The following is an 18,040-nucleotide window of genomic DNA, read 5'->3' as shown; positions in this document are numbered from 1 at the left end:
GTTGCGGTACCAGTTGGACCTTGGGTTTCAGTAGGAGCTAGGATAGACTCACTAGGAGGAGGCGGGGAAGAATGGTATGTGTCAATACCATCCGTAGCCTCAACATGATCTGTGACTTCAAGAGAATTGAGTCCAATGGACTCCAAGATGTGTCTAGATAATCTCCTAAGGGGTCCAAAATAGATTGATCTTTAGAATGGGTGTACCTTTTTAAGTCGCGGGTGATAAAGAGTGTAGAATCATCACCCATGTCAAGATTTGCCTCCATGTGAAGATCAGAAATGCGCAGAGACCAAAAGCAAGAAAAGGTAAGCTCAGTTGCATCTTGTCGAGGAGTCTACTTTGGAATGTATTATAGGAAGTCATCCCACAAAATTTGACAAAAATGATTGTGTTTCTAGTGAATATACTCTATGCAAGCTCGAGAAGCTTGATCCCCATGTTTTCTGTGCCACCAGTTCTGCCGAACAAACTTTTGATGACAAAGTGGAAGACAAACTACCACACCACCGGTAACTAATTTTTCATAAATTCTCCGATCCCCTTCAGATTCTTTTGGTAACCCATCTGGTAAAGAGTGGTAATGATGTCTTGTCTGCTCGGAGAGAAGAAATTGGTATTGGAAGGAACCCTAAGGTTGATAGCTTCCAAAAACTTGTTCTTGGTGAGCACAACCAATGATTTGTCAATCAAGTGCAGGTGCACTTCCTGAAGGTTGTGGAGGGGACGATAGGCTGAAAAAGCGCATTTGAATAGAGTAGAGAGTGGAACAACATCATTGAAAGTGTCGAATTCACCAAACAGTGGATGGGATGGAATGAACTCGATCATCAACCAACTGGGATGGAATGAACCGCAATCATCAACCAACCGCAATCATTGATAGCTACCCCTAATGCCTTGGATTTCTTCTTGGAAATGTCGGATTTTACCATTTTTGAAAAGATTAGGAACTTGCAAAAAGCTTAGAGCAAGAAGATGAAAGAGAGAAGGATCATCATAAGGGTTTAGAAAGCGTAAAACCTTCTTGGGAAGAAAAGGGGATTTTATATGGCCGGATTTCAAAATTTTATCCAAATTAACTTATCTACAGTTGTTAAAAGTAAAAACCATTGGGTTTTAACCATTATCAGCTACACGAAAAATTAAATCAAAAAGAAAATATTTGCTTAGAGATCGGAGCATTTAATGACTGTCAGGCCCATGATCACACGTTTAAGGAATATGTGGTAAAGGGGGTTTATCCATTGTAAAAAAGAAGAAGTTGAAATGGAATTGATTTGTTTCATAGCCTAAAATAGGTCTGACACAGAAAAGTGATTTTGAAAGAAAATGAAATGATGTATGCTACAAAATGATTGTTTTGCTTTAATGAGTAATTTTATTTAATGAGAACCATTAAATAGCACACAATGTTATCCAGAAATTTATGAAGTAATTGTGGGATCCTTTATTGTGACTGTGGTGGAATGATGATGATTGCGGTTAAGATATGGTATGGTTGCGGTAGCTTGAGCTGAGGAAACACTTGATCAAATAGTTAGAAATAAAAGGAATTAAGGACCCGAAGAATATATAGATCATATGTGATTGTGGTATACAAGATATACCAAATGGACATATGATGAATATATTGTTCTAGAACCGCAATGAAGAGAATGCTTCAAGAGTTTTGTTTTTGAAAAGAAAAGAAGCATGTTCTTCACAGGAAAATGATTGCGGTAGCTATCAATTCAAAAGGAATTACGGGTCAGGATTCATCATTCCTAACATTTCTAGAAAGCTATTTAATTTTGTTGTGTCAAGTTCCTTTGTAAAAACATCAGCAATTTCTTGGTTAGTTGGAACAAAAATTAGTTTGATGTTACCTTTAAGGATATGATCCTTGATAAAGTGATACCAAAATTCAATATGCTTCATCTTTGAGTGGTGAATTGTATTGTGAGAAATTGCAGTGGAACTCTTTGAGTTACAGTAAAGTGGTTCTCGCAACATTCTGTAAACGTAGTCCATCAGTTAAGTCTTCATCCAAAGAACTTGAGAACAACTACTGGCTGCGGCCACATATTCTGCCTCTGCGGTAGACAACGAGACACAATTTTGATTCCTTGAAGACCAACTGACTATCTTCCTCCTAGAAATGGGCAGCCACTGGAAGTACTCTTTCGATCTAATCTACAACCGACATGATCTGCATCGGTGAAGACTTGTAGGATGAAGTCATTTCATCTGGGATTCCAGAGGCCTAGAGTTTTGCTTCCCTTGAGGTATCTGAAGATTTGCTTGGCTACGGTCAGATGTGATTCTTTAGGGTCATATTCATATCGAGCACATACGTCTGTAGCGAAGACAATGTCCAGTCTACTTGTGGTTAGGTACATCAACGACCCAATCATTCCTGGATAAGTATTGTGATCAATTGATTCTCCGGTAGTATCAGCAGAGATCTTGTATCCAAAGGCCATTGGAACTTTGGCTGAGGAGCAATTTCCATTTAGTACTTCTTCAGCAACTCTGAGGTGTATTTTTCCTGATGAATAAAAATCCCTTGAGGGACTTGTTTTACTTGAAGACCTAGAAAGAAATTGATCTCTCTATTCATGCTCATTTTGATATTTGTTTGTCATGAGCTTTGCAAAATCATCCACCATATTCTGGTCTGTTGAACCAAATATGATATCATCCACATATATTTGGACGAGCATTAAGTGGTTACCATTTGCCCTTCTAAATAATTTGGGATTAATCACACGTCTTTTGTACCCAAACATGACAAGAAACTCCGAAAGAGTCTCATACCATGCCCTTGGAGCTTGTTTGAGACCGTAAACCACCTTTTCAAGTTGTATCATTGGTTAGGAAATTCTTAACATTCGAAGCCTGGAGGTTGTTAAAAGTAAACCTCCTCCTTCAGTTTACCATTGAGTAAGGCACTTTTTACATCCATTTGATGAAATTTGATGTTCTTATGTGCCGCATACGCCAAGAAGATGCGTATGGCTTCCATTCGGGCTACAGGGGCATAGGTTTCATCGTAGTCAATGCCTTCCAACTGATTGTACCCCTTAGAAACAAGTATTTCTTTATTTCTCACCACCGCACCAGATTCGTCAAGCTTGTTCTTGTAAACCCATCTAGTACCGATGATTGTGTGGCCTTTTGGCTTTGGTGCTAGCTTCCATACCTTGTTCCTTTGAAACTCAGCTAGTTCTTCTTGCATTGCGGTGATCCAATAGGGCTCCATGAGTGCTTCTTTTATGGTTCGAGGCTTGCTTGCGGACATGAAGGCTGTGTAATGGCAGTGGTCAGTTAGATCCCTAGAAGATCAAGTTTCTAAGCCTGCGGACGGGTTACCAATGATTTCACCCAGTGGGTGATCCTTTGTCCAAATATGAAGGAGAGATTATCGGTGATCAGTTGCTACGGTGAAGGGAATATCTTCAATGTCAGAGCATTCTTCGGTTGGAGAAGGTAGTTCCCCCTCGACTTGAGAGCAGCCTGTAGAATTGTCTTAGACTGTACGAAGTTGATCCGCATTTGATTGAGGTTCTATTTGAACTGCGGATGGAAGTTCCTCTTGAACCAAGTATGGTTCCCCCTGGATTGATGATGGAGTGATAATTCTTGAATCTGTTCTTGTGTCTATTTTCTCTATTTCTTCATCATCAAAGTCTGAAGAGACATTTGATTGAGTTGTGACTCTGCAGGTAGATAGCAGAGCTGCGTCTTCAATAATTGGAACCTCAATGGTTGTCATTTGAATCAGAGTTGAGCTTTCCCCCTCAACCGGCAAGGTGGAAGTTTCATTCAAGAAATCTTCGGACAATGATGGTCCAAATAGTTTAGCATGTTGCTGTTGAGCTACCAGAGACACAAGAATTTCAAAGAGATGAGCCGTCTCTACGAGGTCAAATAGATCATCATAGTTAATTTCAACTATATTTAGGGGACCCGAAGAGACTGGGATATCACTTTCTAGGAGCAGTGTTGCGTACATAATAGTCATCAAATTTAACATCGAAGCTTTTGACTACCAGCCTTGTGCGTCTAATGAGAACCCGATAGGCCACTTTATTGGTGGAATAGCCAAGAAAAATGTCTTCATCTGATTTAGGTGCAAATTTGTTAAGATGATCCGTGTTGTTGATCACAAAACATTTGCATCCAAAAATATGGAAGAATCTGACATTTGGTTTGCGGTTGCTCAGAGTTTTGTTTAGACTCTTGCAAATGATGCTTCGGTTTTGAACAAAGCATGCAGCTGCAACTGCTTCTGCAAGAAGTATAGAGGAAGGTTGGTAAAATTTAACATTGATCTAGCTGCTTCAACCAATGTACGATTTCTTCACCCTACAACTCCATTCTGTTACGGTGTGTAGGGAGCTGAAAAGTTGTGACTGATGCCCTTAGAAACTATTCAAGTGTTGATTAGTAAATTCGGTTCCATTGTCACTTCTTATTCTTCTTACTGGAAGCTTGATTTAAAGCTCGGTTTCTTTGATGAAGTTAATCAGGACTTGCGGTGTATCCGATTTGAGTGTCAAGAAGAAAACCCAAGTGAAACGGGTGTAGTCATCAACTATAACCAGTATGTATTTCTTATGATGAAGAATGGATATGGTAGATGGACCATAGAGTTCAATATGAAGTAATTCCAACGGCTCCATAATTAAAGAACTGATAACTAATGGATGCCTTCCCTTTTTTATTTCCACACTCACACGTTGGGCAAAGAATGTCATTGTTATATTTCAGAATAGGAAGACCACAGACAAGTTCTTTGGTGACCAAGTTTTTGATATACCGGAAGTTGATATGAGCTAATTTGCGGTGTCACAGCCAACTAACTTCGGATACGAATTTGGATAGAAAACACAATTGAGGTTTGCCAATGATTAATGAGACATCCATAGGATACATTGTGCCCTCGGATTTAGACTTAATCAAGCAGGTGCTTCTATCACTTGTCAATATGTGGCAATACTCACTATCAAACTCAACTTTATGACCGGCTTTGCACAATTGACCCACACTTATCAAATTATGCTTGAGTCCTTCAACATAAGCAACCTTTTGAATTGAGAAGTTTCCCGTAGTCAGAACATCATAACCCCTGATGATTTCATTTGCATTATTACCAAAAGTGACATGTCCACCATTACAAATAGGGCTAAAATCGCGAAGGTACTCTAACCTTCCGATCATGTACAAGGAGCAGGCACTATCAATTAACCACTCTTCTTCTTGTTCCTTCTTGCACATTGCCTACAAGATTAATGGGTTAGTTTGCGTTTTGAGCATTCTAACACTCCTATGATGTACATGCAACCCTAGAAACCCTGGATCTATGCTTTCTCTAATATACATGTAAATACGAGTTTTCCAAGGTTCTCATTCTAACTAACATACCATGGGGTACTTGTAATATAAAAAAAATAGTAGAATAACATACCTTTCTTGTTTCTTGGATTCCTAAAGACCTTGTGATCCTAGCACCCCAAATGTGATGCCTTAAATACTTCACACAACACCACAACTCTTGGAATAACTTTAGAGAAGTATGCTTGAGCACATGATTTGGCTAGCCCTCACTTCTTGTGTCTAAGATGCCATTTTGATCCATATGAGGTTCCTTATATAGTGTGTTGCATGTAGGGTTACACCATGTAAACCCTAATGTGCATGGCTTTTCATTTCCCCCATGATCCATGGGTTTTAACCTCCATGGAGCATCCATGGAGAACCCATTGGGTCCTAGCCCAATCTAGTGAATCATGGATCATAAGCCCAATATATAAGAATGAAAGATTTACATAATCAATCCCCATATATTTAATTAGTCTCTTTTGATCACAAAATTAATTCCAAATTAATTCTTGATCAATACTAATTAAGTAATATTATTTCATATTAATATATTAGAATATATTAACAAATCATAAGTGTCATTATTTTCATATTATCTATCCAACTGTTGAGATGCCATGCAACCCAAATGGACTATGCCAAGTCAGGTCAAGTACATACTAAATATAGTTATGGACTTAGACACCTTATCCAACAGTCTCCCATTTGGATAAATCTAATAACTATAGTTACAGGTATGACCTCAAGATCCGACCAGCAATCGTAGCTCTTTCAAAGTCTTGCGGAACTAGGATGATGCGCCATTATAATACCTTAGAGCCTTGCATGCATGTAAAGTTTTCAATTTTACATGATAAACATGTCGTGGGAAGCTGGATCTGCAATATGGAACTTTAAGATCACTTAAAAAGCATCTGAGTGGATAATGGACTGAAGGGACTTGGTGAGTTGCATGGTTAACTCGGTGAGTCCGATGAAGATTGTCGTGGACTCAGCGAGTCAGTAGGGTGACTTGACGAGTCAGTTGGGGTTTTGCCGGTTTTTGGCACGCATGAACTTGGAGAGTTGCAAGGGAAACTCGACGAGTTGGCCAAGGAGTTTATGGCTGCAAACATTAGGAACTCGAAGAGTCACTCAATTGACTCGGCAAGTTCAAGAGTTATTCAAGGAACTCGATGAGTGGATAGTTGTACTCGACGAGTTGAGGTCAACATGAACTGTTGACCTTGACCATTGACTTGGGCTTTAACCAAAGGTTCACTAGTTGACTTCTAGGGGAATTTTCAAAAATTAGAAATTTATAGATATGGTTTTATGATGAATATAGGTGGTGGAGTTGTGACAGTGATCCGAGAGTGGAGCTTATCACTTCAGCGCATCATTTGTCAGGTGAGTTATCCTCACTATATCAACAGGGTCTAAGACACCAAGGTCGGCCCTTTATCGGATTTGTATCAGTGTATTTACTTGATACGTTATTAATCTGCTATATTTGTATCCAGGTAGTTAGGATGGTATTATGTTAGTGACCTGGTGTAGGTCGGTATCCTAGTATATAGGATGATGTTATGTTAGTGATCATTTAAGTCGGTATCCTAGTTATAGGACAGTTTCTAGGCTAGTGATCTGTTATATCGGTATGATTATTTGTTATATACATGCTAGCGTATGATATTTATGTGCACATGATTGTTTGATTGGTATGGGGTTGGGTTGAGGCGGGTCTTGCTTCGTGTTGTAGGCCAAAATACCCAGGGCGGACCGAATAAACTACAGGCTCAAGAGGGCACCTAGTCAGGCCGAAGACCCAGTGATTGGTCCATATAGTCTGAAGGCCCCTAGAGGGCGGTCCATACATGCCGAGGCTCGGAGAATGGGCCAGATAAACCGAAGGATCGGTGCGGGCGATCCAGTCATACTGTAGACTCAGAGAGTGGACCAGGTGGACTAAAGGCCCGATGCAGGCGGACCAGTCACACTGTAGACTCGAGATGCATGGCTATTCTATTGCTTATATGTTTATATGATATGGTTATTTGTATGGCATTGGTATTTTGGGGGTAACTCACTAAGTTTTCGGGCTTATAGTTTTAGTTTATTGTTTCAGGTTCAGCGGATGGCCGCAGGAAGGCGAAGGCGTGAACGTACACTTCCTTGATCGATGATAATGATTTCTGGGAACTCTGATGTTTAAACTATTTTGAAAACTATTTGTAACAATTGAATGGTTTTAAATGATTTTAAAGGTTTTAAATTGGCTCGAATTTTATGGGTGTCACAAGTTGGTATCAAAGCCTTGGCTTGAGTGAATGAGCGGAACACTCGTGTGAATCCAGTCTCGAATCAAGGAAAGATTTTCAAAATGATTTTAAATAGTTTTCAAAATAAGTAAAAGTGGATATGATGTGTACGATCAGCTAGAGCCAGTAAGTAGACCCCAAAATACCATATGGTTATTTAATATTGTGATATGTTAGAACAACATGCTAGTACTAAGCTAGGGATCTTCAGGAATAGCATGATAGAATTGCATGATTACACGATGCCTGCTAACCTAGGGTTTCCTTTATATAAGATTAACATCATTATTGTAGTTGTTTAGTGTATGCATCACGGTTATACATAATTAAGATTGTATAGCCTAAGAATGTTTGATTTGCCCTTATGTTCTGTTCTTATCTGATTGGGGGCTTAGGGTAGGATTGGATATTCGTAAGTCTATAGGGTCCAATGTTATGTATGACTAGCATACACTAGTACTATAAGGATGGTGGAAGTTTCATGGATGAGTGGGTTGTGTGGGATTGGTAGGTCAGTTGTGAGACAGTTAGCTTTCCTCTAGGAGTGAGGATTGAGCGCTTTCTATGTTTATGTATATTGTTAGGGTGTTGTGGTGATACTTGAGACAAATATGGGTAGGTGTGGAAGGTAGTATGGGCTCATACTACTGAAAGCACAGGAACCATACGCGTAGCAAGGAAGCCACAACCCCTGGAGTTTAGTTGGAAGTTGGTCCCATGATTATGGTATGGATTATTCGAGACGTTTTGAGACCGGATCCGGATCAGGATCGAGAGCTGACAGCCAGGATAGGCCAGTATTGTCAGAGGATCGTGTCATGGAGATCATCCGAGAGTAGGTGATCGAGATCATACAGGGACAGATTCCAGAGATGATTGGGTCGTTCAAGACCATCATGGTTGAGTATTTTATCGAGCGCCATGCAGCCATTATTGAGACGGCTGCTGCAGCAGCTTCAACAGTTGTAATGATAGTAGGGAGAGGAGCTGGTCGATTTTTCCACTACCAGGACTTGTTATTGGTACATATTCAGATGAGCAGAGGTTTGGATTTATCTGGGATCAGGAAGATGATTTGTACTAGTTATATTTCCACGGGTTGAGCAGGAGAGGATAGCACATGAGTTTTTAGATTTGAGGCTTAGGGGTTTGCTCAAGGCCAAAATATGAGTCACGGGGACTTCGAAAAGGAGTGATGATTATGTTCAGATGGGGTTTTGCAGTCGGAAGTGGAATGGTTAATTGATGGATTGGACTGTCGTTTTGTAGGGCAAGGATTGTGGCCTCTCAATTTTTCGAGCTTGAAGGAGTGAGTAGGCTTGTGACCCCAGGATCAAGTTGTATTCCAGCTTGGGGTCAGCTGGTTGCAGGAATAGGCAGCATTATTACAGCGTCGGTGAGCGCAGGTGGGTTTACATGGCATAAGTAATTATGAGGTCTGGTTTGCCTTGGATCTCTTGTATCATGCAGTAAGGATTGATTATGCAACCTATTGTACTTTTCGGGTTGTAGACTGTGTCTTGGGGGTAGTTTGTAGCCCGGTTTAGGGCAGAGGTTGTTTTAGCAAATGCAGTTCAATTTTGGACGTTTGAGCTGGTAAGTGAGTCAGGATGCGAACCCAGAAGAGGAGGATTTCTAGATCCCAATAGCGGGAAGCTTGCTTGGGACACCTTTGGAAAAGAGGATGATTTCTAGAGCCCGAACCCTAAAGAACATTCCAATAGTACGCAACTTTCCCAACATCTTTCCAGAAGAACTACCAGGATTACCTCCGCAACAACAAGTCGAATTCAGAATCGACGTAGTGCCAGGGGCTACCCCTGTAGCCAAATCACCTTATCGGCTAGCACCAACGAAGATGCAGGAACTATCTGGCCAAGTTAACGAACTGCTCAACAAGGGCTTTATTAGACCAAGCTTCTCACCCTGGGGAGCACCGGTCTTGTTCGTCAAGAAGAAAGACGGATCGTTTCGTATGTGCATCGACTACAAAGAACTCAACAAGATTGCGGTCAAAAATCGTTACCCTCTACCTCGCATAGACGATTTGTTCGACCAACTACAAGGGGAGAAATACTTTTCGAAGATAGATCTAAGATCCGGGTATCACCAGTTACGAGTGCTAGAGGAGGATGTCCCGAAGACAGCCTTCCGAACTCGTTACGGACACTACGAGTTCGTAGTGATGCCATTCGGATTGACAAATGCACCCGCAGTATTCATACTTAATGAATAGTGTATGCCATCCTTATTTTGATCAGTTCGCCATCGTCTTCATCGATGACATACTTATCTACTCTCGAAGTAAGGAGGAACATAGTGATCATCTACGACAGATCTTAGGAACCCTACAAATAGAGAAGCTCTACGCGAAGTTCTCTAAATGCGATTTTTGGATCCGAAGAGTTGAATTCTTAGGACACGTGGTTAGCGAAGAAGGAATCCACATGGACTCTTCTAAAATTAAAGCCATTGAGAACTGGTCAGCACCGAAGACGCCAACTGAAATTCGTCAATTTATAGGCCTTGCTAGCTACTATCGCAGATTCATACAGAACTTCTCACAAATTGCGAAACCTCTTACAACATTGACCCAGAAAGGCGTGGCCTTTGATTGGGAAAAGAAGCAAGAAAAAGCATTTCAAACGTTGAAGCGAGCCTTATGCATCGCACCGATACTATCCTTCCCCGAAGGGATAGAAGACTTCGTAGTATATTATGATGCATCCAATCAGGGGATCGACTGTGTTCTGATGCAACGAGATAAGGTCATTGCCTATGCCTCGAGACAGCTGAAGACGCACGAGGTAAACTACACCACACACGATCTTGAGCTAGGAGCAGTTGCGTTTGCTCTGAAGATCTAGAGGCACTATATGTATGGTACGAAGAGCACTATCTTTACAGACCACAAAAGCTTACAGCATATATTCGACCAGCAGGAGCTCAACATGAGACAACAACGGTGGGTCGAGCTACTCAGTGATTACGAATGCGAAATTTGTAATCATCCTGGCAAGGCCAACGTAGTAGCCGAAGCCCTAAGTCGGAAAGAATATTTTGGTCGAAGAGTCAAATCATTGACCATGACTATCCATTCGCACCTGTCCACGCAAATCAAAGAGGCTCAACTCGAAGCCTTGAAGCCCGAAAACGTGGCGGGAGAATCCCTGAGAGGGATGGATAAGAACTTGGAAGTCAAGGGTGGCGGAGCCTTATATCTCATGGACCTGATCTGGACATCGAAACATGGTGGCTTCAGAGACTTGGTCATGACTGAAGCGCACAACACTCGATATTCTGTCGACCCAGGTTCAGATAAGATGTATCTGGATCTTAAAAAGTTATACTGGTGGCCTAACATGAAAGCAAAGATTACTACCTTCGTAAGTAAGTGTCTTACTTGCACCAAGGTCAAGGTCGAATACCAGAAACCCTCAGGTTTACTACAGCAACCAGAAATACCAGAATGGAAGTGGGAGCGGATCACCATGGACTTCATAACCAAGTTGACCAAGACAACGGGTGGTCTCAACACCATATGGGTGATCATTGACAGGTTGACCAAGTCCGCACACTTCGTGCCTATCAAAGAGACAGACAATATGGAGAAACTAACAAGAAATAATATTAGGGAGATCGTACGGCTGCATGGTGTTCCTATATCCATTATCTCCAATAGAGATAGTAGATTCACTTCAAGGTTCTGGCAGTCGCTACAAAGTTCGCTACGAACGAGTCTGGACATGATTACAACCTACCATCCACAAACTGACGGACAAAGTGGGAGAACTATCCAAACCTTGTAAGATATGTTGCAAGCATGTGTGATCGACTTTGGAAAGGCATGGGATACTCATTTACCCCTTGTCGAGTTTTCCTACAACAATAGTTATCACACTAGCATCAAGGTTGCTCCATTCGAATCCCTCTATGAATGGAAGTGTAGATCCCCTCTGTGCTAGGCTAAGGTGGGTGTTACACAGTTAGCTAAAGGACGAGTTCCTGACAACTCTCTCACAGGCCCGGAGATCATTCGAGAAAAGACAGAGAAGATCGTTCAGATTCGTGAAAGATTGAAAGCCTCTAGAGACTGACAGAAAAGCTACGCAAAAAACCTTTGGAATTCCAGGTGGGAGCCCGCGTTCTTTTGAAAGTCTCACCCTGGAAGGGCTTGATACACTTCGGGAAGCGTGGGAAACTCAATCCAAGATACATAGGGCCTTTTGAGTTTCTCGCTAGAATCAGCCCTGTAGCTTCCAAACTTAACCTACCCTGCGAACGTAGTAACGTACATTCTACTTTCCACATCTCGAACTTGAAAAAGTGTCTATCCGACGAGACTCTTGTAATCCCACTCGACAAGATCGAGATTAACGAGAGCCTCAACTTCGTGGAAGAACCTGTAGAGATCATGGACTGAGAGTTCAAGCAAACAAAGCAAAGTCGTATCCCGATAGTGAAGGTTTGCTGGAAAGCCAAACGAGGACCTGAATTCACTTGGGAGCGCAAGGATCAAATGAAATTGAAATATCCTCAACTTTTCACTTGGTTATTTGTAACTTAATTGCTTAAACTCTAATTTCGGGATGAAATTCTCTCTAACGGTGGGATGATGTGACAACCCGAAATTTCTATCTTGTACAAACCATTCACTTCAATCAAAGTCAGACTTGTTTCTGCTAACTTTTAGCATTTTTTAGAGTCTGTTTGAGCATTCTGAGCCTAGTACATCAAAGGAATAAGTGTTTGGATGTTTCAACTTAAGTACCAAACCATCAAACAAGCCATAAACCCTCAAATGATGATTTTACGGCCAAGACACCATGAGTTTACGGCCGTAAACTCATGGTGGCCGTAAACTCCACCCTATAAGTATGAACCTTGGCTATTTTCTTCACTTTTCCCATTTGTAAGGCTTGGAATCCGATTTCTCTCCCAATGATCACAAGGTGTTTTCTTCCAAGCTTCAAAATTGTGAGTGATTTCCTTCCTTTGTGAGATTATACTCCTCTTATCCTTGATAACCCATTGATTCATACATGGATTTCATCTTTAAGACTAGATTTTCAAAGATCCTCAATAACATCAAGAACACTTAGGTGTTTTGGGTCGAAAACACCTTCCTTTTGACTTCAAATCGTAAGTATCTACCTCCTATACTTGTTAGTTAGTTAGGATGTTGGATTAAGGCCTAGAAAACATCAAGAATTCAAGAACAAAAGGAGTTTACAACCAAGACAATCTCCCTTGGCCATAAACCCTAATTAGTCGTGCACTTGTGCCACAAATCCCTCCTAAGGCTTAGACATGAGACTAAATCACTTCCTTCATGATTGTAAGACCTTAACACACACTACAAAATACCATGAGTTTACGACCGTAAACTCATTGGGTCGTAAACCCATGGGCCGTAAACTCATGGGGGTCTTACCATTTGGGTTGTAAAATCCAATGTAAGGCCCTACATTCCTTATATGCAACCATATGTGGGTTAACACTCCATAACAAGTGTTTCCTAGTCCCTAAGGTTGTTCCATTTCAAGATTAGATTTTATAAACACTAATTAGATACATATATGTGTCATTATATGCTATTTAGGATCCATTGTGCTCAAGTCTTCACTTGGCACTTAGCATCCTGCAAACCGATCTTTCATTCGTGTCACTCACTACAGTTGAGTTCATACCCCTTAACCTAACTTTTAAATGCTTTTAGGGGGGGGGAATACAAGTTGAAACATTATAGTTATTGTATCAATCACGTGTGATTAATAACTATCAAACAAATGGATTTACTATACTTTTAACTGTTTTATCAAACAAACTACTTCAACATGTTCATCAAACTCTTTTACATACAAACCTCTTTATCAAACTTGTTCTTATATGCCAACCCTTTTCTTTTAACTCTTTCAAACTTATATATTGTCAAAACCATGTCTAATGCACATATAGTTATATAAGTAAGGTTTAAAGAACTTAGGACTGATAACTCACTTTATTTCCTATTCCTTGTTTGGTTGTGGACTTAGAGTACCCTGTTGTTTGTCCAAGTGTCGTTTGATACTTAGTTATATATTATGTATATATGTATAGACATAAAAGCTTTTATCTCAGTCCAATCCCTTTGGGTAGCAAAGGTGTACAAACATGTTCATTTATACAAACAAGTCTACTAGTAAACTATAATGGGTATAATTTAGGAAGTCACTACTCACTATTCCTAGTACAAAGAAATATACAAAGAGTCAGTTCATACACGAGTCAATACATACTATTATGAGAAACAATACAAATATACTATGATGAGAAACTAAGAGAATATACTATTATGAGAAACATAACGAATATACTATAAAGAGAAATAAATATAGAATACTATAACGAGAAACAATAGATGCTATACACTATACAAGAGAACATATTATGATGAGAAACAAAGAGAACATACTACATACTAGACAAAGAGAACATACATTACACTAGTACATACAATACATATACAAGAATAATATAACATAAATGTGAGTCACTACTTTGGGGCATGGCATCACTGTTGTGGCTCGTTTTGTAAAACCAGAGTCTCCTGGAGGGGGAGCGTGAATTTGTGTATAGATCTATATGGGACTGACCGTCCTACACCTTTTTGCTAGCTACAGTAGGACTTGTAGGTCTACGGGTGACGAATGTCATACCATTTCGACGTCTTCGAGTGTCGTTTTTTACCAAGTTAGTCAAGTATGGTTACAATTATATCACATTATACCTTAATTAACAATTGGCTTAAGGTAGTTAGTACAACAGTAGTTACTATAATACAACACTACAGTACTTTATTATTTTTCCATTGCATTCACATTGTAATCTTCTCACATAAACGGTAATGTAAAAACTATATTTTGTTAATGATAGTCATACTTGGGAAAATACACACTTTTACAAGAAACAAACATACATAACATTTGATGCCTTGGTAGAAGGCTACTTTTACTAGAAAATATAGGATTTTCTAGGAGATACAAACATTTACTACAAACTTATACTTCAAACACTTACAAACATTTTCATACAAACAATGACACTAAAATGCTTATGAATTCACCAACTTTAAAGCTGATAAACTCTTTCAAAATAACTTGTATTCTCAGGTCATCAGTAGACAGGTACCGATGAGAAGATGGAGCCCGTTCAAGACTCATCTCTTATTTTGATTTATATTTTTGGTGTCTTATAACTATATAGAACACACTTGTATTAAATTATATTATTAATGCAATGGATGATATTGTTGCTTGTTTACTATTATGCTTTGTTGTGATATTGTACATGCCGTCCTCCGCCCCGGAACGTTTCCGCCGTTCAGGTTTTGGGGTGTAACAAATAGGTTGCATGTGCCCTAATCATTTGAATTGTTTAAATGTTTTCCGCTTAGTGTATAGAGATTTTGTAACCTACGTTTTCCATCACTACCTTCCCCTAGATGAGTTCTCTTATAACAACAGTTATAATTCTATTATTGGTGCACCACCTTTTAAGCTTCTCTACGGAAGGAAGTGTCATAAACAATGTGTCTGGAGAGAGGTCAACCACAAGGTCATGTGTAAGACTGAGGTGGTCCTTTACACTACCGATCTTATTCAACAGAGCAGGCATATGTTGCAATCATATCAGAACTGATAGAATAGTTACACCAATAAACAACAATCCAAGTTGGAGTTCCAGATTAGGGATATGGTATACTGAAGGTATCACCCTGGAAGGACGTTATTCCCTTTAGGAAAAGCGGAAAATTAGGGCCCTAATTTATCAAATCATTATGGGTGGTTGTTAGAGTTGGCAAGTTGGCCTATTGATTGGATTTTCCTAAGGAGCTTAGTCAGATTCACAACACCTTCCATGTTTCTTAGCTCCGTAAATGTGTAGTTGACGATGCGCTGGTGATCCCTTTGGATGACATTTAGGTTGACGAGTGCTTGAATTATATAGAGAGACTAATAGTGATTCTAGATAAGAAGAAGAATGCCTTGGGGAACAAGTTGCTACCTTTAGTCAATGTTTAATGGCAGCATCGGAAGGGTTTCGAGTAGACTTGCGAACCTGATGCAAAGATCTGGCAGCACTATGCATAGTTATTTACAACTGAGGACTTCAAGGATGAAGTCTGATTCAAGTAGAGGATAATTGTAACACTAAGTTTCGGGTATGTTTCTTTTAACTAATTTAATATTTTGGATGTTGGATTTCTGGTGGTCACGGTGTGGTGATGGATTCCCACGGCATGGCCAAGGCCAAAGTTTCATGGGCACCAAGCTAGCGCCATGTCGTGGCATCTATTTGCCATGTAGTGGCCCTTGTTTAATGGAAAACCCTAATCTGGGGTGTGAGCCCCTATTTAAGGGAATATGATGGCTAGGGTTGCGCACCCTCAGCCTCCAAGAGAAAACCCTAGCCTCCATTGCAAACCTTTGAGTTTTTGTGTGTTTGGTGGTGTTTTTAAGAAGAAGAAGAAGAAGAAGAAGAAGAAGAAGAAGAAGAAGAAGAAGAAGAAGAAGAAGAAGAAGAAGAAGAAGAAGAAGAAGAAGAAGAAGAAGAAGAAGAAGAAGAAGAAGAAGAAGAAGAAGAAGAAGAAGAAGAAGAAGAAGAAGAAGAAGAAGAAGAAGAAGAAGAAGAAGAAGAAGAAGAAGAAGAAGAAGAAGAAGAAGAAGAAGAAGAAGAAGAAGAAGAAGAAGAAGAAGAAGAAGAAGAAGAAGAAGAAGAAGAAGAAGAAGAAGAAGAAGAAGAAGAAGAAGAAGAAGAAGAAGAAGAAGAAGAAGAAGAAGAAGAAGAAGAAGAAGAAGAAGAAGAAGAAGAAGAAGAAGAAGAAGAAGAAGAAGAAGAAGAAGAAGAAGAAGAAGAAGAAGAAGAAGAAGAAGAAGAAGAAGAAGAAGAAGAAGAAGAAGAAGAAGAAGAAGAAGAAGAAGAAGAAGAAGAAGAAGAAGAAGAAGAAGAAGAAGAAGAAGAAGAAGAAGAAGAAGAAGAAGAAGAAGAAGAAGAAGAAGAAGAAGAAGAAGAAGAAGAAGAAGAAGAAGAAGAAGAAGAAGAAGAAGAAGAAGAAGAAGAAGAAGAAGAAGAAGAAGAAGAAGAAGAAGAAGAAGAAGAAGAAGAAGAAGAAGAAGAAGAAGAAGAAGAAGAAGAAGAAGAAGAAGAAGAAGAAGAAGAAGAAGAAGAAGAAGAAGAAGAAGAAGAAGAAGAAGAAGAAGAAGAAGAAGAAGAAGAAGAAGAAGAAGAAGAAGAAGAAGAAGAAGAAGAAGAAGAAGAAGAAGAAGAAGAAGAAGAAGAAGAAGAAGAAGAAGAAGAAGAAGAAGAAGAAGAAGAAGAAGAAGAAGAAGAAGAAGAAGAAGAAGAAGAAGAAGAAGGAACCATTGGGCTTTGTTTTAGCAAGCAACTCTCCATATCCCTCTTGTGTACGTTTTCTAGACTCTGGTAAGTACTTAAGATCCAATCTTTATGTTACTTGTCTCTAGATATAGTCCTTTTGTCCCTTAATCTTCATGGTGTGAAAATAAGAAGGCTGGATCTCATAAAGTTGGCAACTTTATGGAACCATGTGGTCATTTTAGTGTCATATGTTCCAGATTTAAGGATCTATGAAGATTCTGGTCCCATGCTCAAGCACTATATAAGGAACATTAGGATACAACCCTAGCCCTTTATCAGCCTCTCAGAGCTTAGAAAAAACCCTAGAACGTCTCATCCTCTCATTTTTGTGTAATCTTGATCTTGAAAAGCCCATTTTGGTGGTTTTAAGCTCGGAAGAGGAAAGAAGAAGTTGGCAAGGAAGGACTTGGGGTAGCTTGAGCTCATAGATCCGGGATATCATCATCATTTGGGACTCTTTGGATGTATAAAATTCATAACTTTCTTCAAGAATGCTTAGATCTAGTGTAGTGTGGTTTTGAATTCATTTTGGTCCAAAGTATAGAACTTTATGGTTCAAATCTGATTTCTGGACTTAGAGTTGCCACTCTCAATTCAAAATGAGTCCCTAAGGCAGAAAGTTGTCATCTTGAATGTCTTATTGGGTTCATGCATGAGTTAAGATCATCTATGAGAATGGAATGCTATTTTGGAGTTTAGGCTTATTAGGGTCATGCAAAGTCACCAAGTCAGTGACATTATGGATTAAGACGTTGAAAAGGACTTGGATCTATGATTGTAGCTTTTGGATTAGAGTATTAAGCACTTAATGCGAAAGTGACTTAATAGGGGAGTACGCTGAGCGTACATGCAGGTACACCCAGCGTACGTATCAGAGATGGGCCTTGTGAATTTTAGGTCTCGGTTTGGGCCAACCATTGGATTTTGGTTCTTTGGGCCTTAATGGGCCATCA

The sequence above is a fragment of the Lactuca saligna genome, chromosome 3, assembly GCF_052625555.1.
Source record: "Lactuca saligna cultivar CGN05327 chromosome 3, ASM5262555v1, whole genome shotgun sequence".
Lineage (NCBI taxonomy): Eukaryota > Viridiplantae > Streptophyta > Magnoliopsida > Asterales > Asteraceae > Lactuca > Lactuca saligna.
Note: the sequence above shows the minus strand (reverse complement) of the source record.